Source organism: Aethalodelphis obliquidens, unplaced genomic scaffold (genome assembly GCF_003676395.1).
Source record: "Aethalodelphis obliquidens isolate GAN/ISIS:26980383/991018 unplaced genomic scaffold, ASM367639v1 scaffold32, whole genome shotgun sequence".
In the NCBI taxonomy this organism is placed as follows: domain Eukaryota; kingdom Metazoa; phylum Chordata; class Mammalia; order Artiodactyla; family Delphinidae; genus Aethalodelphis; species Aethalodelphis obliquidens.
In genome coordinates, this window is record NW_020837976.1 from 5791879 (window position 1) to 5816143 (window position 24265).

Below are 24265 nucleotides of genomic sequence, written 5' to 3' on the forward strand. Positions count from 1 at the left end.
CTTGTCTTTATTGAAAAATTTGATACTTTGTTCATGATACATATGTTTACATTAATTTTGATTAATTACATTAATATTGCATTGGAATATTATTAATTTTGATTATTGAGGGTTTTGATATTTATTTACTTTTTTTTAATTTGATTTTTTTTTTTTGCGTTATGCGGGCCTCTCACCGTTGTGGCCTCTCCCGTTGCGGAGCACAGGCTCCGGACGCACTGGCTCAGCGGCCATGGCTCACGGACCCAGCCGCTCCGCGGCATGTGGGAGCTTCCCGGACCGGGGCACGAACCCGTGTCCCCTGCATCGGCAGGCGGACTCTCAACCACTGCGCCCCCAGAGAAGCCCCTTTTATTTTTTTATTTAGTTTTTATTTTATATTGAGGTATAGTTGACTTACAATGTTGTGTTAGTTTCAGGTGCTGTAAATGTTTTTGGTGCCCCCTTAAATGTTAAGCCTGAGGTAAGTGTCATCGTCAGTCATGCTGCCCCCCCCCAACCCCTGTCTGAATACGCGGCACAAGGAGGTACCTCTTAAGCTAGAGCAGCGCTTCTCAAACTTGTTCAAAACCACATTCGGACTCGGTCCTCGGTCAGTCTGGGATGGGGCATGAGAGGCTGCATTTCTAACGAGCTCCCAGCTGATGCCCGTGGTACTGGCACGTGGATCTTACTTGCTTTGTGTGGTAAGGAGCTGTCGGTCAGGGCACGTGGTGAGCGGTCAGAAAGACTAAAATGCACCAAAATGATGAAAGAGCACTATCCACCGGCATCATTGTGAGCATTTTAATCCTTACGATAGCCCTGTAAGGTGGATTCTGTTACGCTGACAACCCACCAGCCAAAACCCACCACGAACATACCTCTAGTTGCACAAGGATTTATTCAGCTTGCTGCAAGCTGAACGCACACCCAGGGACCACGTGAGGGAGTTGGAGGGGTTTATTATGGGATCTGGTCTTCCACTGGGGGAATCTCAGGAGGGTTAAGGGCTGGGGCGGCAGCTCTGGCCTGGGTGCCCTCCAGGCACAAGAGCAACTTGATGATGGAGCACCTTGTAATTTTTTTTTTCTTTCTTTTTGGCCCAGGAAGACAGAGGGTTAACATGGATAGAACCGCCATTACAGAGGAGTAGTTGGTCAGAAGAGGGGGGCATTAATTCTGTTTGTGTCTGCGGAGTGTCCTTATCTCTGTTTTGTGTCACGAGTGACCGTGTTGCTGGTTTGTTCCAACATAGTCATGGAGTGACCTTGTCTGATTATTGTTTTTATTCTGCGAGTGATGTTTATGTTCCTTTAGGAACACTGCAGCCAGTGCTGTCCAGACCTGCCCAAGCTGGGCCCCCTTCACGTGGGAGTAACTTCCTTGGGATTTTCTGAGTCCCTGCTGGTGTCCGAGACCGGCCAGGGCTGCAGTGCCATCACCCCCGGGGCGCCCTGAGCCTGGACTGGTACTCATGTTTCTCCCCTTCAGAGATTCACCCTGTGACTCTGCCCTGCTCAGGGCTCATCCTGATGCCCTGAGATGCTCGAGGACTCATGCCCACGTGGTCATCCGTGGCCTGTGTGTGGACGCCTGTGTGTGGACGCCATGAGGGCAGCCTAGTGAGCAGATAGTTCCCATGGGCTGATACAGCATTCCTTCTGCACAACTGTGTGAAACTTAGCTGCCAGATTTGGAGTAACCTTTTTTTTTTTAACATGTAGTGTTTTATTTATTTTTAATGCATATTTTAATTATTTTAATTAAAAAATTTTCAGCTCTATTGAGGTGTAATTGACAAATGAACTTGGAAGATATTTAAAACGTACATCGTGATGATTTGATATATGCAGACATTGTAAAGGCATTCCCCCATCTACTTAATTGACACATGCATCACCTCACATATTTCTCTCTCTTTTTGTGAGAACATTTAAGTTCTCCTCTCTCAGCAAATTTCATTACACAAACAAGCGTTCTCAACGACAGTCACCATGTTATACATTAGATCTTCAGACCTTATTCATCTTGTAGCTGAAAGTTTGTGCCCTTTTACCAAACTTTCCCCATTTCCCCCACCCTATCCCCTGCCCGCCACATCTCCGCAACCACTTTTCTCTGTTTCTATGAGTTTGACTTTGTTTTTTAGATTCCACTCAAATTGCTTATATAGACGGGGGTCCCACAAAATATATTTGCCTGGGGCTCCACACATCTAAGGGCTGCACCCATCACAGCCTAGCCAGCAGCTGCCTGGGGCCATTTTTCACTGTCTCAGTTGTTGTCGCCCCCATTACAAAGAAGAGGCAACTGAGGTTCACAGAGGTTAAGCAACGCCCCAGCGATTCTCCGGCTGGTGGTGGTGGTGCAGCAGGGACGTGGACTCCGGTGTATCTGCTCCTGGGGCTGGTGCTCCAAACCACACCCTCCCTCGCCCACCCGCCAACTGCGAGGGCGCCTCGGATGAGTCCTGCCCCAGCGACTGTGCTGACGTTTGGAACACTCCCACGCACCTACGGTCACCTAATCTATGACAAAGGAGACAAGAATATACAGTGGAGAAAAGACAGCCTCTTCAATAAGTGGTGCTGGGAAAACGGGACAGCTACATGTAAAAGAATGAAATTAGAACATTCTCTAACACCATACACAAAAATAAACTCCAAATGGATTAAAGACTTAAATGTAAGACCGGATACTATGAAACTCTTACAGGAAAACATAGGCAGAACACTCTCTGACATAAATTGCAGCAAGATCTCTTTTTGATCCCCCTCTGAGAGTAATGAAAATAAACACAAAAATAAACAAATGGAACACTGCTTCTGCTTTTCAAATCCCTTAAATGGTTTAAAATTTTTTTTTTTTTTTCTGCGTGGTACTCGGAAATCTCCCTGCATCTTCCACGTTTTGCTCCTTTGCTCCTTTCTCTTCCCGACTGCACGTCCTTTGAACTGATACTGTTAGGGACCCCCATCTGTGCCATCTGAGCCCCAGTCCAGGTTCGTCACAGGACTATAGAAACTCTACAGAGTTAACCTGGGCTTCCTGTGAACAGCAGAGATTGTGAACAGCTCAGGATGTTTTCTCGAATGGCACGGGGACTCTCCAGATTGCTGCGGGTGGTGCGGAGGTTGGCTGTGAGGAGGAGGTGCCTGCGTGTGGGCAGGAAAGAGAGGTGTGTTAAGTCTTCTATTATGGGGTCCGTCCATCTAGGGTGGTCACCCTCCCCACTGCCGGTTTCAAGAGCTAGAAACAGCGGGGAGGTGGCCCATGACTAAGAGGCTCCGTGTTCTTTCAGGAGAGAGAGGGAGCCCTGTCGCTTCAGTGGGATGAGGCTTGTTTTCTGCCGTTGGAAGAATCTAGAACACAAAACTATTAGGAAGGCTCCTCTGTGTGAGTCCAGTGTTGAGTTTACCTTAGAAGCAGTGTCCGTAATGGAAACAGCATTGTCTTTGGCGTCTGCTGACCTGGGCTGGAATCCCAGCTTTGCCAGGATAGTAGCTGTGCGACCCTGTGAAAGTTACACAAACCGTCTGTGCCTCAGTTTTCTCATCTGAAGAGTGGGGATAATAATTCCTTCCTCAAACAGTTGTTGTGAGGATTGAATAAGATGATGCTTGTACAGTGCCTGGTACAAGGGACACTGCAGCTCTTATTATTCTTTTTATCTTATGTGGTCTTCTGGAGGACAGTCTGAGATCACGGGCTGGCTCTCCCTGGTGTCACTTCAAAAAGTTGGGGGAATACCTCCCACGTATGTGTAGTCAGTTTTGAAAAAACAGTTTCAAATCAATCATCCATCTATATGTCCAAACCTTTTGCACCCAGTTTCTATTTCCAGCCTGTATCATCCCTGCACGTAATAAAGTTCAAAAGCCCTGCAGCCTGCTATGTAAGACAGAAACTTCTTTCACTTCCCCAAAAGCTCCCACTCTCACAGCTCAATGGCGAAGGGGTCCAAGTTCACTGTCTTCCTAACCTTCATCATTTCCTAGACACTTGAACATCTTCTTCTTCCTCTTTATACATCTTATTTATCTCTCACTTCATTTTTTCGGGTAACCTTAAGACTTCCTTAAAGTACACTTGCAAGAATACTCCAGGGCTGAGTACACCTTCCTGTTTTCTTTAACACCCCTGGTGTTTCTGTTCTGAAGGTGTTTTGGGGGCCATTTAGGGTGTGAAAGGCTTAGATAGCAGCCCTCGTTTGGGGGTCAGATGTATCTAGTTTGAATCATATCACTCCTGCTTAGCAGTCAGCCATGTGACCAAGTCCTGTCAGTAAGGTGGGTTGACATTGGTACCTGCCCAAGGCTGGTGGGGGTCCCTGGGCCCAAGCGGGCAGGGCTCGGCAGTGGGGGGCCCTCGGCAGGAGCCCAGGACCGGGAGCGGCAGGGCCAGTCCACCTGAGAGCAAAGCCTCATCTCATCTTTCTGGCCTCCCCACATTTTCCACTTTGCAAACTATTTTGCCTTCTTCTCTTTCTAAAATGGGACATTTAGCATCTTGTCCTTTGACTCAAAAAATCTTCAGAAATGCCCTCCTGACGAGTCCTGTGTGGAGAGCTCCGCCTGGAATAGCCTCACAATTCCCTCCTTCCACCTGTCTTCAAACATCTGGGGATCCTGCAGACATCTGGAGATGTCAACAGGACTGCGACCCAGCCCTCAGACTTGGGGAGCACTCGCTCCAGTGGGCGGGGTGTGATGCTGCTGGGTAGCCCAGAGTTAGAAACGGATGCCCCCAGGGGAGCTGAGGTCTGAACTGTGTCTCTGCCGGTGAACAGGGGGCTATTGGGTGTGTCTGAGTCACAGGAGATGAGAGCCCCTGGGAAGAAAGGACACAATAAAAAGAGGAGATGATGGCAGGACACAGCATTTGGACACAAAGAAGGCTGGAGAGGCTGAAGCCTGGGGTGATGGGGGGCGGTGGGAGTGGAGCTTAGGTGGGCGGCGCAGGACTCCCAAGGCCAGCCTGGGGCTTTGGGTTGTAGACTGTGGACGGTGGGAGGATACTGAACAATCTTAAGCAAGGGTGTAACATTGTGTAATTTCCAAAGACAAGATCAGATTAATGGTCATAGAAGGATTTCATGGTTACCACAGAGCGTTGGAAAAATACAGAAAAGTAAAAATAAGAAAATAAAAATTTAATGGCCCAGAGATAAACATGGATAACATTATTGTATTTACTTTTTATTCTTTCTCTCTCTCTCATCGTGGCTACTGTGACCGCGGGCTAACTGCACCAGGCGTGATGAGACTTGCATGGAGAGCTTTCCTCACGTAATCTCACCACAACTCCTTGCTGTAGACAGAGCTATTCACAGGCGAGGAAGCGTTAAGAAGCTTCTCTGGGTCTCGTGGTCGGTACCTGGCAGAGTTGGACTTTGGACCAGACTATGGGGCTCCGGCCCCCGAGTTCTGAAGCCCTAAGCTGCTCGGCGATTACACGGTCGACACACACACAGGCACAGAGAGAGGTGAAGTTTCCTTTAAAATAGAGTTTGGCACCCTAATTTTCTGGATTGGGGTTTTAAAAAGAGTTTTGGTGAGAGCCTGAAGGAGCTGCGTGGGTGGGGAGCGGTTCAGAAAGTGTGGTGGCAGGGAGACAGCTGGACGGAGCTGCAAAGGTCACGTGAAAGATGACGAACAGGGGTGACGCAGCAAGGGTGGGCGCGGGGGCGAGGATGCACAGGGAGACCTTTAGGAGGTAGAAATAACAGACCTTGATGACTCAGAGCGTGTGTGTCTGCGTGTGTCTAGGCGGGAGTCGAGGGAAAGGAAGGCGTGAAGGAAAATCATGAAGATTCTTTACTGAGCACCTGGGTGGGAGGGAGAAGCGTTTGGGAGACCAGGAAGGGGATGAGTTCCCCTTGAGACCCCGTGAGAGGGTGCTCGCTGCCGGATGGGTGTGTTTGCCGGGCAGTTAGAGGCAGAGGGGCAAAACAGAGGGGCGTCGCTGCGCGTTCGTACTGAAGTCAAGGGACGTGAGGTTCCCTGGGAAGAAAGGACAGAATAAAAAGGAGGCATCTGCAGAGGAAGCTTGGGCACACGGGCAGAGAGGACAGCAGGGTCAGATGGTTAGGTTCCAGAGTGGTCAACACTCAGAGACCACAGAGCAGGATGGGATGAGAACAGGAAGAGGCCACTGGAGCCACTGCTCTCCTCCCCAAACCCCAGTTTCGGGCTAACCCCTCAGCAGCCTTCGAAATTATTTTTGCATACTCATCTCTGGTTCACTTTACTGTCCCAGCCTGTCGTGCTGGGCCTCTGCGTCTCTAAGGCCTATTTACACTGTCACCTCCTCCAGCAAGCCTTCCCAGCCGGCTCCCCTGAGCCTCCAGCTCTCTGTTCACATGCTCCCCCTACAAGCGCACCCCCCATCATAGATCTTGTTTCCCCCAAGATTCCAAGCATCTGGGGCCAAGGCTCTGCCTTCCTTGGAGCCCCACAGTGCCTGACAACAAGGCGCTGATTAGTTAGATGTTTATAACCCACAGCAGAGAGAATATTATTTTAATTGTATAGCTTGCATTTTTGAAAATACACTTTCTCTGCACCAGAAGCTCCTTTGCCCTTTTCAGCTCAGTCCCAACTCCGTGGATTCTTCCCACGGCAGATTCTTCCCTGTTGGCTTGGCATTTTGCGACTTGAAGGCTCAGAGGCAGCCCGGGAGCTGAGACAACTTCTGTTCACTTTCCTTTTCCCACTTCCCCGCTGCTGTGTGTCACAGTCGCACCTCGATCTTCCTCACTCCCAATTTATGTCATCCCCTCATCCTAGAACCTACGGTGCCTTGCTTCCCATGTGCCATGTTTGCCTAACCATTGGACTCTTTGTAACCAAGTAACTCTGATGAGGTTAAGAAGGGACTAGTCTGCTCTATGCCCCTTCTTTCGGCACAGAACTCAGCCATATTTCACCAGCCCTCTAGGCAACTATAATGGGTGCAGGTAACAGATCTCCACCGAGAGCTTCACAACTTCATCTTGAGTTCCTTCAAGACTCATAGGTTCCGTGTAAAGCCAGAGAGGATCCTCACTCGTATCGTGTATATATGTGTCTATAGGTGTGCGTGTGTGTGTGATGAGCCACAGAGATACTTAGGATGACAATGGTGTTGATAATAATAACTACCATTTTCTGAGCACTTACCACACGCCAGGCATTATGCAAAGTGCTTTACAGACATTGTTTCACTTAATCCCCCCTTCCCTGACTGCTGCTCTTCCACGCCCTGTGGAATCTTGGGGTTACTCTTAAATCACTGCAATGTTAGATACGAATTTTTGGCTTTCCCTTTGCGGATGTGATGGGAGTAGACCCAGGAACTTTCCATGAGCAGCACGGAGGCTTTGGAGGAAATCCATGACAGCAGTGAAGTGAGATAACCTGATCCTGCCTCAGCTCTACCTCTTATCACCTTTCCCTCAGAGAGAGTGACTGGGGTCTGGAAGCCACAGGTCGACTTGAGGAAGTAATGACATTTGACTTTCCCCCAGAGATCCAGTGCCTATGGGGCATGTGACTGTGACAATATTCCACTAAATAAGCAATGCGTGATGGAATTCCAATTAAATTTAAAAGAGAAGACAGAGTTCAGGGAAAGTTTCCTTAAGAAGAAGAAACCACCTTCCCAGTCTTGACTTTTAAACTTCCAGTCCTACTTAGGGCTATTACCATTTCTGTTGGAAAGTGGCAGAAAACCAATAGTGTTCATGTAGAAAAATACAAAATCGAGCAATAACTACTCCCTATTTCCTTAAATTGTTTGCAAAAACATTCAGGTGAGGAAATAAGAAAAAAGGGAACTTCACTGAGAAATATGATTGCGTCTGGGGGACAAGCAGAGATTAAATCTGGTGTTTAAGGACAATTAAGTGGCATGAAGAACAGAAAGACTACAGACGTTCTGATCCCAAGAGAAGTTAAAAATAAAGCCTTCTAGAACAGCCTAGGCTTTGCAACACTGTTCCATTTTGAAAAGACACAGGAGCACGCACGAAAATAAAAGGTGATTTGAAAAGTACAACCTGCGAGGGAGGAGAGGCAGGAAGGAGGTGTGAGTAGCCAGATTGTGGTAGGTGGGGTGTGTGCAGAAGTGGCTGTGTGCTGGCGGTGAGGGGAGGCGAGGGAGGCAGAAGCATGAAGCAGGGAGTTTTCTGTTTCACGATGAAGGATGGCGCCTTAGTCAGCTCAGGCTGCTATAACAAAATACTATATAGACAGGGTAGCTTAAACAGCAGAAATTTATTTCCCACAGTTCCAGAGGCTGGAAGGTCAAGGTGCTGACTGATCTGGCTTCTGATAAGGGCTGTCCTCCTGGATAGTAGACAGCTCCCTTCTAGCTGTTGCTCACATGACTTCTTTGAGCTCCAGAGGAAAGAGCAAGCTCTCTGGTGTCTCTTCTTATAAGGAAACTAATCTTATCAGATCAGGACCTACCTTCCGACTTCCTTTACCCTTAATTACTTCCATAATGGCCCAACCTCCAAATACAGTCTCATTGGGAGTTAGGGCTTGAAACTGGGAATTTTGGGGGCACACAAACAGATGGATTGTTTAGTGGTTAAAAGCTAAGGGGAAGGGGCCAGTGGAGAGAGGAAGAATCAGACACTGAGGAAGGGCCAGTGGGAATGGAAGAGATGCCTCAGAGAGCCACGGATGGGAGTTTTGGCGTCAGGGAGTGGATGACTTCTCAGTAAATCATAAGGCCAGTTTTCCTGATAAGCGGGGATGGGTTTGTAATTTAATTAGAGTAAAAAGACCCAGAAGAGCCTCCATGGGGCAATGAGATAAGAAGTGAACTGGGGGGACTTCCCTGGTGGCGCAGTGGTTAAGAATCCGCCTGCCAATGCAGGGGACATGGGTTCGAGCCCTGGTCCGGGAAGATCCCACGTGCCACAGAGCAACTAAGCCCGTGCGTCACAACTACTGAGCCTGCGTGCGTAGAGCCCGTGCTCCACGACAAGAGAAGCCACTGCAATGAGAAGCCCACGCACCACAACGAAGGGGAGCCCCCCGCTCGCCGCAGCTAGAGAAAGCCCGCGTGCAGCAACAAAGACCTAATGCAGCCAAAAATAATAAATTAAAAAAAAAAAAGTGGACTGGGGACTGCCATGCAATATCAAAGGGCCAGCCACACTGAGATAACACGATTGCTCCAGTGTCACCTCTTGATGGAAGTCTCGCTTGACCACCCTGTTTTAATTTTCTGCATAGCACTTCATCGTATCTGATTCAGTTCCTACTCACCCTCGATAGGATGTAAACTCCATGAGACCTCAGACTTTTCAGCCTTGCTTGTGGCTGTATTTCTAAAACTTAGGGTAGTGCCTGGCCCACTAAAATCCAAAGAAGCCTCGGCTGGCTGAATGATTGTGTAATGGCACCAATGAGAAGAATTATCTGACATTCTACCAGTGTCCCCTGGGCTCCCAGGGTCCAAAGTGTGGCAAAAGAAAGGTTTCCCAGGACTGAGTGCTGGCAAGGTGGAGATGACAGAGAGGGCAAGACAAGGGAGAAAGCAAGGGTGCCAGTGAGCCTGGGCTGGATAAGGAGGGAGAGACGACGAGGAAGACAGGGAAGATCAGAGAGGTGGGAAAAGAGGAAGTGGGGGAGCGTCAAAAGCAGGTTGAGTGGGCGTCAGTAGGAGGATGAGATACTCTGGTCAAAGGGAGAAAGCTGAGTGGGAGACTGCCAAGTTGGAGAGGGGCCGAGTGATGAAACTGTCCTAGCTGTGTCCGCGGCAGGTGGCTGCCAACAGGAAGTGGAAGGTGGGAGGTACCGAAGTGTAGCCATCGAGGCACCAGGGAGGCACCCCGTGCTGCAGGAACAGTCATTCTGAGCTGATGGGTACCAAGAGAAGGAAGGGCTCTATGGTCAAATAAGTTTAGAAAACACGAGTTAAAAACGGATTCACGTACTGCAAGACTTCTACAAATCTTTACAATACTTAAAAAGACTTCAAGAGAAGGGACGTTGTTTCCTAAATTTACACGACTGATGAAGCCTTTTTATTTCCCTCCGGGAGTATCTCTAGGGTCGACTGTTTCCAAGAACAGAGACTCTCAAGCTGCGGTCCCTAGAACGGCAGCATCGGCGGCCTTTGGGAACCTGTTAGAAATGCAACTACACAGGCCTCACACCTGACCTGTCTAATCAGTAACTCAGGGTGGAGCCAGGAATCTGTGTTTTAACAAGTTCTCCAGGCGCTTCTGCTGCGAACTGAAGCCCAGAACCACTGAGCTAGAAAATACTTTGGAAAAGACTGATTCATGTTCATAATTGGGAAAGACTACTCATTAAGGGTTGCATTCGGTCACCCACATTAATGCTGAAATAATATAGCAAGACGGCAGAAGTTGAAATGGAGAAGAAAATGTGCACGTGAAGACTGCAAAATTTAATCCTAGCCTAGTTACAAGTCACATCAAAATATTAATAAAAATGACTCTGGATCACCGACTCCTTTAGATTATTCTTTCTGTTATGTCTCTCCGTTAGCAGGAATCAAGAGCTGACTCCTCACCAACATACTTTGTCAAGTTGTGTGAGGGAGCGGGAAAGAAAGAGAAACGAATTTGAAATTTATTTCCTTGTTTTTCCCCCTTCTCCATCCTTTGACAGGGGTACCAAAAAGTAATTACGAGGCCAAAAGGCAGACAGCAATGAAAAAGGAGAAGAGAAGATACATCATATGGAAACTGGGTCATCAGCTATTGAATCACCCCAAAACTGAGCCTAAGTATCTGTGTTATATGTGTGGCTATATAAACTCATATTTAAAACTGATTTTAAAAGCAATTGTTTGCAAAGAGCTTTAGAAATAGATCAGCTCAGAAGCACTTTGTGCACTTCCATAATAAATGGTTATTGCGTTAACGTAGAAATTTATCAAAAGGTGTAATTTTCAAGTGATAAAATGTGTATCTGTCGTACTCCTTAGCAGAATAATTTGGAAACAGGTTTACCATACACTTAAAGTTTGCAGAAGGGCTGTCAAAAATAACTCGGATATATGAATGCTTCAACTGTACAATGAAAAAACAAACTATGACTATAAAAGGATTTGGGTGCATCTTTTCAAAAGAAAAATTTGAATGTAAGTCTAAATCTAAAAATGCATTTGACTCAATTTTCTTTAAGAGAGAAAAAGAAACAAAGAAGACCCCTTGAACAATTATGCAGAGCCGAATGACTGAGATTTTGAGAGCTTTAGCTAGAAATATTCTTAGTTTCTAATGCATTTAGACATAAAGACAAATCAGAAATGAAAGAATAACATTATGCAAAGATCTGCATGAGCACAAAGGCTTATTTGGAAGAAAAAACATGATAAGAAATGTCCCTGATTTCTTAAGGTGGAAGTTTGTAGAACTTCTATCCTATCTTTCACTTACTCAGCCCTGGCTCAGTGCCCAGCAATATACATGACTGGTGGGGTCCCCGTGACACCATTGATCGTGAACTCTGTGGCTGTTTCTACGAATGATCACCACTGGAGTGGTGATCCTGCAGTTCTTATATAGCTAGTTTGACTTTTGCAACCTTAGAATGGTCCACTTCTCAGATATTTTGGATTTTTGAAACACAGTACTGTCAACCACTGAGGAAGCCTTCATTCTAAAAACTTGGCCCTCATTCTAAAGGAGCTGTCTGTTCTCCCAAACTTCACTTGAGCATCTTACAGAAAGTAGAGTCCAAAGTCACTATATTCTGGTTTCTAAAACCTCTCTTCCGTCCCAGACTTGGAATGGCGTTTCTGATCAGGGAGAAGCTGAGTGAGTTCATGTTGCAGGTGAATTTCTTTCACCATTGTGAGTTCCTGGAACTCACAGGCAAATGAACTGTGCTAAGAGCTGGCCCTCATGTATGAGAGGAAGGCGATGGCCATTTAGCAAAGCACCTGGATCTTCCTCCCTCATAAAATAATGAGCCATGACTCTCAGCAGAGGAAAGCAGTGCTAAACAGGAGTGGGACCAACCCCAATCTTTGCTGGCCACTCACCATTTCTGAAAAGGATTCCGAGGCTATAAATACCTAAGGGCCCTGATGGAAAACCTAAAGGAGAAGACATTTAACATTTTTCCACGTGCCTTATCATATACAGTTGGAACATAGCCCCATACACTTTCATTGTTAATTTCTCTTATCTCTAAATCACTGTGACAATTACAGTGGGACTCACCACTTAGTGCTTTAACATATTACAGTCTCACCATTAATTTGTTTTCCTGTGTTTCTTACAGAGCGGGGCACTTTTTTTCTTCATTTGACAAGGTGGGGCAAGTAATAGAGTGGCATCCACCTTCTAGGGCGGCTGAGAGGCATCAACATACGTGAAGTTCCTAGCACAGGGGAAGCACTTAATAATTATTGGCTATTGGTAACAATCATTATTGACAAGAGACAGTAATGCCTGGGAGCTAAGAGCAGACTCTGAACCCTGAGTGCATCCTTCAAATGCTAGTTCTCCCACTCACCAGTATGTGACCTTGGGCAAGATACTTAAACTCTCCCTGCCTTGATTTCCTCATTTCAAAAACAGGGATACCAAGAATACTGCCCTCTAGAATGATGGAGGAGGATTCGATGAGATACTACATTGTAAAGTCCTTGGAATAACGGATGAGGATTCGATGAGATACTACATTGTAAAGTCCTTGGAAAACAGCCTGGCACGTAGAAGCATTGTACTGGTGTTACATATGTAATTCTCACAACAACCCTCTGAGGTGGTTGTCGGTATCCTTATTTGTACAGATAATAAAGCCAAGGTTTAGGGTCACACAGCTAACAGTGAGTCCACAGTTCTAAGCGACTCAAAAACCAAAGCTCATTTCACTACCGTACCTAGAGGATTACATGTGGGCCTTTAGTTGCACATAACACTTCCATTCCCTCTACTGATTTGCTTTAAGCAAACAAAACAGACTCTGTACTTATCTGTGGGAGTGAGTGCATTCTAACAGACCCCGGTACCTGCTTTCTCACAGCACAGGGGGAAATGGGTAACTCCGAGGAGCAGATTCTTCCAGCTGCCCAGTTATTCCTGCGGAGGAGCCGAGGGAGGTTTTTAAAGTTGTCTCAGACTTCCTTTTCCACTGAAGGTGGGGCAATAGCGAGAAGCTAAGAGAAAGACCAGAGGCTATTCCGAGAACTGGCTTGTGAATGTGTAGCGCTGCCATCTGCTGGATGGAATGGGTATCAGACCAGTTCCGATGTTTTCCTTGCTGCGTAATAAACAGATTCCCTGATTCCCATTGTGGGTTCAGAACTTAGTGGTTTCATCATTTCATAGCATCAGTTCTAGATGTCTGCATATTTTGGAAAGCTCATGACAACTGCGCATAGAAGGACCTTCATGTGAGTCATCAGAAGGTAAACCGACGACATCTTTGAAGCAATGTCCTAGTTAGCATGAATACTTCTCCAGATCAGATCTGGTCTGCTCCCAAAGGGTTGACCTAATTGGTTAGGAAAAGCCCATAACTCTTCGGCAAGGGCATCTGGCAGAACCTGGACCCTCCTGTCAAAGGCAAAAAGTACTTACAGGGAAGTGAAATCACCAGCTGGTTTTATTCTTGCTTTCGCTGAAATTCTGTGTTCACGTTACCCAACAATTATTTATCAAGCACTTATCCTGTGTGCCAGGAACTGTGTCAGGAATTGAGGAAGCAAAGATGAATAAACATAGTTCCTGCTCTTAATAATATTATAGGAATATTTTCTGAGTGCTTATTATGTGCCAGGCATGTACTTCCCATAAAATCTAATTCAAACCTCAGAACAACCCTAGAATCTATTATTATCTCACTTATAACTGTCTCATATTATTACCTCATTTATAGTGACTATTACTATCTCAATTACAGCTCAGAAAACTGAAGCTTAGAGAGATTTAATTAGTTTATTCAAGACAATAGAATTAGGAAGAGTTGGGAGTGGCATTTGAACACGGGGTAGTGGTAGTAGGTAGAAGAGAGATAACATGGACCAATGTAGCCTCCCGCCCCCCTCCACACAGTATGGATCTTCTGTTTCACACACGTTTTCTGTTCTATAAGCAGATTTCCAGCAAAGTGGAAGTGCTACAAAACTAACTGATGATAGGAGTAGATGCTTTGGGAAGATTTATCAGGAAGAATATCCCTTCCTCTAGCAAGCATTTGAAATCTATCTAGTTAACTTTCTTTTCAGTTCATACCTCTCCTTCTTAACAGCAGCATTGGTATAGCAAGACCTGCATCGTTGTCAGTTCTCGTTGGACGAAAAACAAATCGGTATATTGGTCAGCATGACAGAGACGTGAGAGGGATGGATTTGCTCAGCACGAACTTGGGAGCAATTCAGATGTCTGACAGCACCAACCTCAAACTGCTTTGTATTTTTTCTCACTCTTGGTGTTAGAGGGAGGGTGCTGGTGGGCAGAGGACACCAGGGTGGGTGTCGGGGTGAGGGAGGGAAGAAGAGAGGAGAGGAGGAATAGCAGCTGGTGGCAGAGAAGAAAGCACCTGTGAAAGTGCTAAGATGCTATCTACTGGACAGAAGGAACCAGGAGTGTGGAGGACCAAAAAAGTGCCTAATGGCAGGTTAGGGACTTGTTGTCAGCCTGCTGGGCTACAATCCCTGCTCTATGCCACTAGCCTAGACTCTGACCTCAGGCAGGTCACGTGATCTTTCGAATCCTCAGTTCTTTCACCTGTGAGATGGGGTTGCCGCACAGGGTTGTTTTGGGGGTTCGGTGAGGTAGTTCAGACTGGCCTCTGTTACTTGTAGCAAGGGGCCAGAATTTGGCGGGGGGGAGGGCCTTCAGAAAAACTGCACTTTAGGGTTGCTTGATGCTACTTATTTGCACATCAGTTTGCCATATGTACTCTTATTTTTCCTCTCAAAAATCCTATAAGGCAGGTTGGAGAGATATTAATCATTCCCATATATACAGAAGAAATAGATCACCAGGTGACTTGGCTAAAGTGAAGATGTTTTTCCAACCAGAGCCTGCCCTCAGGGCCACCCATAGGAGAACCGCCAAGAAAAGTATCTTATGGAATCGCCAATACAGAGAGTGATATTCAAATTGTTTCCTGGAAACAACTAAAACCCAAATTTCTTGGAAATTTCCTAGAAGGAGTAGAACCAGAAAGGGGAAAAGCAATTATAAAGCATTCATGGAAGATTTTTTCCCCCCAAATCCTCTTTCTAATAAGTTTTGATGTTGAAAGAAAAACTGAATGCCTCATTTTAGATTATTTTAAAATTAATCAGGGTTTCCCTGGTGGCGCAGTGGTTAAGAATCCGCCTGCCAATGCAGAGGACACGGGTTCGAGCCCTGGTCCAGGAAGATCCCACATACCGCAGAGCAGCTGGGCCTGTGCGCCACAACTGCTGAGCCTGTGCTCTAGAGCCCACGTGCCACAACTACTGAAGCCTGCACCCCTAGAGCCCGTGCTCCCCAAAAAGAGAAGGCACTGCAATGAGAAGCCCACGCACTGCAACGAAGAGTAGCCTCCGCTTGCTGTAACTAGAGAAGACCCGTGTGCAGCAACAAAGACCCAACACAGCCAAAAAAAAAAAAAAAAAAAAAAAACCACAAATAAAATTAATCAATTATCCATCAACTAGTGCTCTTTTGGTGTTGAGTAATCACCAAAATACTATTTCCCTATTGTTATACATGTCTGTGAAGCCAGATGTGAGGGGAAAAGTTTTAGAAAAATAAGAACAAATGGAAAGAATGGACAAGATATTAGAAATACCAAAAACAATGTCCACTTAAGAAAAGTAAGAAAATGTTGCATTGAGACAAGATTAGCCAAGCATCAGTACAAAAAGTTAGAGACATGGGAAGGACAAACATACTAAAATTGAACTAACTGGGAGAAGGCAGAGCTGAGTAGACTCAAGTCGGACCAAACAAACTTTACTGTGTTACGGTCCTTAAAAGTTTTTTTTTTTCCAATGAGTGATTCAAAATAATTGTGCCAGTTATTTGTATGTAAATGGTCTTTTAGAAAGCATGACTGAGCAGTTCATTTTTATAGTCATTTAATTTATGTTTATAATATTTTTAAGCACAATTAATTTGCACTATAAGGCACAGACCTGATTTTTGTTTCAGAAGGTTAAACACTGGCCTATTCAAATGATGAATTCCAACTTAGCTGGAACTGGAGAAATGAAACTTTGCGGTGCAGTTCATAACTGAAAAGGCATCTTGGACAACAGGACAAGAGAGGGAGATCAGTGCCTGACACACTAGGTGCCCCATACACGACTGGTGAACAAATTCCCATTGAATTCAGTTACACAGGACGTGAATGAGGCTTGCCATTACTCCTCATTCTGGCTACCAGAAATAAAGTGAAAAACACAAAATCTATGCAGTCTGCAGAATCCCAGTGGCCATTCAGCTATTAACGTGTCAGAAACCTAGGTGTCCACTTGACATCTCTCTCTCTCTCTCTCTCCTTGTTTAGGCATCACCAATCCTTTACTACATTCTGTCAATTTCACTTTGTAACTAGATCTCCCATCCCTCTGTTGCCCCTGCCACTGCCCTAACCCCAGCTGTACAGTTCTCTTGCCTGGACAACTGTAATAGTGTTCCAAGGGCTATACTTCATCCACCCTGGGCTCCTCTATTCACTGCCCACGATGACATCAGAATTATCCTTGCAAAACACAAGTCTGATTATGTTACTGTTGCCCTCCTGCCAATACTGGCCAAGCCCCTTCACTCTGCTCTTAGAGTTAAGACTAGAGGTCTCTCCCTGCAACCTGCTCTCTCATCACTTCCTCTTCCCTCTCTCAGCTCAAGCTAGTTAATCCTTGAGTTCCTCTCCCTTTGTCATGCCTCTCCCTGCTTGGCAAATGCCATTCCCTCTTCCCTCTGCCTGGAACTTACTTCCTGTTCTCTCTCTGCTTCTCCTGCCCTGCTTCTTCATCACTTACTTAGATCTCAGTCTGTAACACTTCCTTCAGAACCCTGACCCCAGTCTTGGCAATTTTGCCCCCTTTGGTTAGTTTCTTTTCCTTCGAAGCACTATTCTCTGTCTGTTGTTCAACTGTTTGATTAACGTCTGTCTCTCTAGCTGAATCACAAATTCCAGGAGACTGGGGACTCTGCACACTTTTCCTCACCATCGTGTCTCTCTGGCATCTAGCACAGTGCCTTGCATACAGAAGGCACAAATAAATATTCGTTGAATGAATGAACTTGATGAATACTGGCTTGTTATTCTTAAAGGATAATCTCTCTGTTTCATTCTCTGCGCGATTATCTCAAACCAAAGTCATCAACAAGCATAACTGTGATTTACATCTAGTACGTTTTTATGAATGACAAACCAGAACACTATTACAGTGCCAAAGAAAACTGAATTGTTTCACACTTCTGCATTAATTTTTAAAAACGTTTCCTCACTTCTGCATGAGTTATTAAAATAAGCATACATGCTTGCATCTAAACATTTCATTTTTTCCCCCAAGATGGTTCATCCTAAAGATAAAGAAAATAAAAGCTTCACTTGCTTGGGAAATTATAAATTGCAGTCCCAAAGAAGGTTCAGAAATGCAGTTTAAGATCCAACTAAATAAAAGCCTTGGTGAGGGTAATTCCCTGGCGGTCCAGTGGTTAGGGCTCTGTGCTTTCATTGCCGAGGGCCAGGGTTCTATCCCTGGTTGGGGAACTAAGATCCCACAAGTCACATGGTGTGGCCAAAAAAAAAAAAAAAAAAAAAAAAAGCAAAAAAACCCCCAAACAAACAAAACAATAAAAGCCTTGGTGAACTGATGGTTCACAAACAAACATCCTTTGAATGACTCAAAGCAATGTAAATGAAAATATCTTAGCAGAAAACAACACATTTCAGGATTAGAAAACAATCATTCTGATCTTAGAAATGTCAAGACAAAAAAGCATTTGTGCAAGCAACTTACTCCTAAACCTAGAGGTAAATGAAAGTTTAATTCTCAGAAAGTTCTCCAATATAATACATCTTTTGCTAATTACTTTTACATTTAAAACCAAATTGCTCTGGATAAATAATTGTATGCCAAAAGGTCCATAATGCTATTCAACAAATTGAATAATCTGTTTTCATCATCATGTAGTAGAAGTCTCATTACAGTAACTTTCCTAGTACTTAGGTGGTATAATCTGTACAATAATTACTGAATATTCTCCAAAATAAATACCTCACATCAGAGTAATGTAAATGGCCAGTAAATCACTATTACTTAAATAAGTCTGAACCAAGCTATCATTTCCCACCCTACGATGCATGCCCTGGCAAAGAATTACAAACATGAATATCTTACAGCTAGAAGAGAGACCTCTAGTGTGTGTCAGAGAACTTTATATTGGGCTTCAGGCAAAATTAACACAGCAAAATCACTGCAGTCATTTTGAATACTGTGGTGGGAGATTTTTTGCCAACTATCATTCACGCTCGATTCATTTCAAACTTCCTTCCCAGCAAATGTATGATATTTTTGCCTAATGAGTGATTTTCTTTTTATAAACATACACCAGTGAAGTTTTCTCTGGGATGCAAAGTTTTAAAATTCAACGATCACCTTTGCAACCTAATTACTAAACACGAAACCTACTGTCATCAGAACAATTGCTAACAATTCTTTCCATTCAAGCAGCAGCAGGACTCCTGAGCCTAACTGTTGTAGTCAGTGTGCAGTCTTCTGAACACCAGCCCCTCATGGTACTCCAACTGCCACACAAACATAAACACAAGGAATAGATCGGCACATTGCCCATTATCTGGGAGACAAATGGATCCACCACTATTTCAAATTCACCAAGTAGATTAGGGATTAGTTTCCACAGATTCCCATATATGCAGGTAAATGCCTTGATGTAAAATCAGATTTAATGAATTATTCGATGGCATCAGCCTCAGCCTTTAAAACTCTTATTTTCTCCTTTTCCCCATCAAAAACGCATTTGAGATACACATAGAAAATGTTTCTCTAAAAAACACACATATACACACAAAACAGGAGGTCTCTTAAGGAGTCTACTGCTGAGAAGGTAAAAGCATTTTGCTCATTTTTAATTTGCTAAACAATCCAAGCATGCTTGGACCCAGAGGGTATTCTCAAATAAACTTGTATCTCTAGCTGCCAGCTTAGTTGATTGAAAACAGAAGGCAAACGTTTCTTAAAGAATGAGTATGTTAAACTGTTATGTCTCTCCCAGTTCCACCACGGACACACACACACACACACACACACACACACACACGTCAAGGATTTGCTTGAAAGCAGTGCATTCTATGATCTTAGAGGTAATGCAGCGTTTGTACCAAATTACTTCTGCCCACTGCGGTGCACCTCTGAGCGAGGAAGCCAATGGCATAGGGATACTGGACAGTTCCTGCGTGCCTTTCTCCACGCACAAAGCCGACATCCAACTTTGCTCACTTAGTTGGCTCCCGCCCAGCCGGCCCCCGAAGCACAGTCACGGTGAAAACATTTTGATACCAGAAAATCATTTCCACGGAAGTGCAAGTGTTCGAAAGCACAAAGGCAGATACCATCGACCCGCGCTAGCTAGCAAGTTGCGGTACTCGGGGCGGCGGCGCGGAGCACGCGTCCAGGTAAGGGATTCCTGCACCACGGCTCCCGTCTCCTCTTCCTGGATGTTTTGGGGGCTCGACCTCACTTTTCACGCAAATTCACCAGAACGCGCCCCCCACCCGGTTCACTTTCCAGGAGGCGCGGACTCTATTTTCCAGTTAAGTCCCTCTGGGGGGCGGGCGAGGAAGCACACTTCACAATTTCAGTAAAGAAGGGCGGCGGGGCTGGTGGGCTGGCGGGGGGTGGGTGGGGAAGAGCTCAGAAAGGAGCCAAACTGCATCCCTCCCGCCCACCTCCGTGCCCCAAGCGCCGGTTCAGACGGCGGAGAAGGGAGGCGGCCAGGAAACTCTGTCCCTTTAAGGGAACCTCGGCCGCCAGAAGGGGAGGGAAGGATGCGGGCTCCGGACTCTGCGCTGCAGGCACCACGGAGCAGAGGCGAGCGCTGCAAAGCCACAGCCATTACCTGCAGCGCTCACATTCTTCCTCCACCCCGGCGCCCCCTCCCCGGTCCCCGCCTCCCAAGGAGAGTTCTAATCCGGGGCACGTGCCATGCCCTTTATCAGGGGAGGAGGTGGGGAGGAAGAGGAATGAGAGCTTTTTAAAAAATAAATGAAACGTTTGAACCCAAAGCGGGGGGGCTGGAAAAGGGAGGGGGTGGTGGGAGGGGGCTTTAAAGGCACCCGGGTGGGCGGAGGCGGCGAATCCGGATCAGCCCGGCCGGAGACGGACGACGGACAGCGCTGGGCACCCGGCGCGGCTCACAAAGGGGAGCGGCGCGGTCCCGCCCGGGTACCGGGGGAAGAAAAAACCGCCCCGGGACCCAATCCACTCGGCAGCCACAATGGCGTCTTTCACGGGGTGTCCGGAGGCGCCGCCGAGGCTGATGCGGGGAGGCGCCGGCGGTGCCCCCTGGCAGGAGCGGAGCCGCGGGCGCCGCCGCCCCCGCGTACCCCGAAGGGCCCAGCGCTCGGCTGGGGGCGCTCCGGCCGGCGGCGGCGGGTGGGGGCCCGCGGCGCTCGGAGGCTCTCGGCGGGGCCGGTTTGCGGGAGCGGAGCTCGGCGCAGGGGAAGAAAGGGACGCGCGCGGTTCGGGCGAGGAGGGCGGGGGAGGGAGCGCGGCGGGGGAGCGCGGCTGCAAAGCAGCCGCCGGGGAGGCTGGCGCGCGAGCGGCGGGCGGGCGGGCGGCACTGGCACAGGCTCCGAGAGCCGCGACCACTCCGCTCCGAGAGCCGGAACCGGGCCCCCAAATCCGGAAGCCCGGCCCTGGCGCGCGGGCCGCCGCGGCCCCGGTGGCCGCGCCGCTCCTGCCGCCTGCTCCGCCCCGCTCGCGCCCGCTCCCTCTCGGGGAGGAACGCCGAGGAGCAGCGGGAGCAGCCCCGGAGGAGGCGGCTGCCGCTGCCCCGCCGCCGGTCCGAGCGGCTCCCGAGCCGCCGCGGCGGGCTGTGTGTGTGCGAGTGTGCCGCGCTCTCGCCCCATGCCTGGCACATGCGTAAAAGCGAGTTGCGCCCAAAGTCCCAGCCATACCCTCCTTAGCAAATAATAACAAACCCAAACCGTCAGATCTTACCTGAAACATTGAAGCACAAAGTCTCTCTCCAAGTCCCCTTTTCCTTTTCCTCTCCCCCCTTTTCCGATTTCTCTCCCAGCGATCTGCTCGGCTCGCCACACCAGAGAGAAATGCAATAGCTTGGCTAAGGTAGACAGAACAAAATACAGAGAAGAGTTGCTCCAGGGCTTTGAAACCCCTCAAGGCAAGGATCAGGATACAATTAGCTCATGCCTCTACCTCCAGTCTAAATCAATCTCCAAAATAAAACTTAAATCAAATTAACTGATCACAGGGCAGACAATTGATCTCCTTCAAAAATAAAGCTCTACATAGACGTATAGATAAATATACATATAGGAAATTTTTTTCCAGATTTTTTTTTTTTGGTGGAAAAACAGTCTTATTCCAGCCTCCAACTTCCTTTTTACCCTCCTCTTGCACAGAAAAGCTGATTTTAATCGTTGTGATTAGTTTTGATGTAACGTTTCCGCAGGCGATTTCTGCAAATGGATGGAGTGTTTCTTTGCCAAAAGAGGGAAAAGCAGCAGATGATGATAATTATAAGGATTGTTGGTTGTTTCTTTTTGTTTGTGTTTAGGGCTCTCTCTTCACTTTCTCAAGTTGACCTGACATTGCTGTTACACTAAGGTCGCGCAACTTGTTGATGAGGAACACCGCCCTTTCTGATCAAAGGATAGGTGATAATTTGGCAATGGAGCAGCACATTTTTGGTTCCTTTGGCGACATAACGTCCCAAATGACGTGGATAAAAATAAGCACATGCAGTCTGCTTTGCCCCAATCAAGTCTGAATCAGCGCCTGGGGGTGATACACAAACTCATTTCAAATGTTCAACCATGCAGAATTGCAAAAAGATTGAAGGAGTTACACTGCATTTTTTTAAATAGCAAAATTAAAAGAAAACAAAACCTACATTAGGTGTAGCCAAGGACCTTACATTTAGGTTTATTTGATCAACCTTGTAAACATACCTCCCCTGCTCCCTTGTCTTTGCTTCCTTCCACCTGGTATCTTTTATGGGGGGGGTGGGTGTATAATTCCATTATTTGTTCAACAGAGCTAAAGAGACTCTAACATAAACACATTTCCCCAGATTGCTACCCTGGTTCTGACCTCCCCCACTCCCCATCACTTCTCCTTCCTCTCTGGCTCTTTGTTCAAAGAGATTGTGCCCGAGCCAGTCGTTATCTTAATTCTTTTTAGTTAGAGTGGGATATTTGGTTTTAATTCAAGGATCACCTCCCATTAGTGTTATATCCACGCAGGATACTTTTTGAAATGGTATTTTTTTTTTGAGCACTTCACAGTTCATTAATTCAAAGACTTTGCTGACATTTCTTATGAAAAAGACCAGGCTGTAAGGCCAAGGATACTAAAAAAAGAAAGAAATGGAGGGGGGACCCTAAATAGAACTAGACATGTTCTGCACATACCTGCAATTGGCAGGATTTCACAGGAAGTATTTTTTAGCCATCATTTTACCTTGAAGGTAGTAACTCCTGAGATACCATCAGGAAAGGGAAGGGCCAAGCTTTTAAAAAATATAGTTGATGAGATCAGTTCTATCATGACATGAGATTAATGTCATCAGGAGAATCAGGGATATTGGTAGACTGAAAAAAGAAAAAACATAACAAGTTCCCATGACATAGGAATCTGGTTTGAGAATATCAATACCCTATAAAAAGAAAAAAAGGGTGGCTTACAAAACACCCCAAAACAAAATTATGCTGTTCTTTGCACATTCTCTTTCAATCTCCCCATCTCCCCCTAACATACACACACACACACACACACACACACACACACACACACACACACACAAAGTTAGATAAAGTCTCTGATCTGCAATAAAATTTTTTTAATGTCTACAAAACCCCAAATTCAATTGAGTAAAAACTTTGTTCTTGCCCCCAGATGGCTCTAAATGTTAATATAGGAGAATATGAGAAGAAAAGACACCATGGAAGAAACATTCTCAATTCATTGATATGACTTAATGCATTAAAGGTGTAGCCTAAAGTGACTTTTAACCCAAGTCTGGAGAACTGTGTGTCATTATCCTGGAATGTGAGAGCTGGGAAGACGCTTTGTGGGAGGGCATGTGGTCCTTTGCATCATTTTACAGATGAGGAGAGGAAAGCAGCTTGCCCAAGGTCATAAGCCAGCCACTGACAGGGCCAAGACTAGGCCACAAGAGGCAGGACAAAAGAAAGGTGAATGGTTATCCCCCTCCCCCGACCACACTCACCTTGAGAAACCTTACAGCATTCCAAATGCTGCTGACATGGCTTAAGCCATATTTTCGGAATTCCCTTCCTGGAATTGTCCTAAAAGCCTATTAGCTTGTTCTTTTTAATATCTCTGATGTCAACAAATCTTTGCCCTTTGATGTTTAACTTTGGGAAACAATGCCTCTCCCCCCACCCCTGCCCAACCAAAAAAAAAAAAAAAAAAAAAATTAGTACCAGGTCTGGGGAATAATAAGTGAATGATGAAGACAGTTTATGCTCTTTAGAGTCAAAAAAGAAAATATGACTAAAAACAAGGATGCCAGTTTTTTTTATTAGCACTTGAATGGATTAAAGACAATTCTCAAAATGTTTTAAGCAGTAGAATTCCTGGGGCTTTGTTTTCCAGGATAGCTACTTGGAAAGGAATAATATTTATTTGAGCAAATTGAGGTCTGAAATGTTCATTTTTAAGATGTTTTCTTACTTCAGAATGACATCACTCACCAAAAGATGCACTTTTTGGGCATCAGGTCAGTGACATTTTAAAGTGATCCAACCTATTCAGCTGATCCCTGAATTTGTGGTAATCCAGTGGCAGATAGCCTGCAGAGGAAGGTCTTATTTTATTGTGGTGAGGGCCTTCATGTTCTTGTATTTTGAGGGAGACTCAAAGTTGAGACTATACGGATTCGGAGTGAAAAGTTATTTTGTCCTGTGCAATATAAACAGATGAACGACTGTCACAACCTTGAAATCAAGGATGATGAGAATTCATTTTAAATTTTAAAATAGATTTTTAATGAAATGGCACGTGAACAGCAGGGTCCATGTCTTGCCAAGTATAGGATCTGAACTTACTGATTTTATCTCAATCA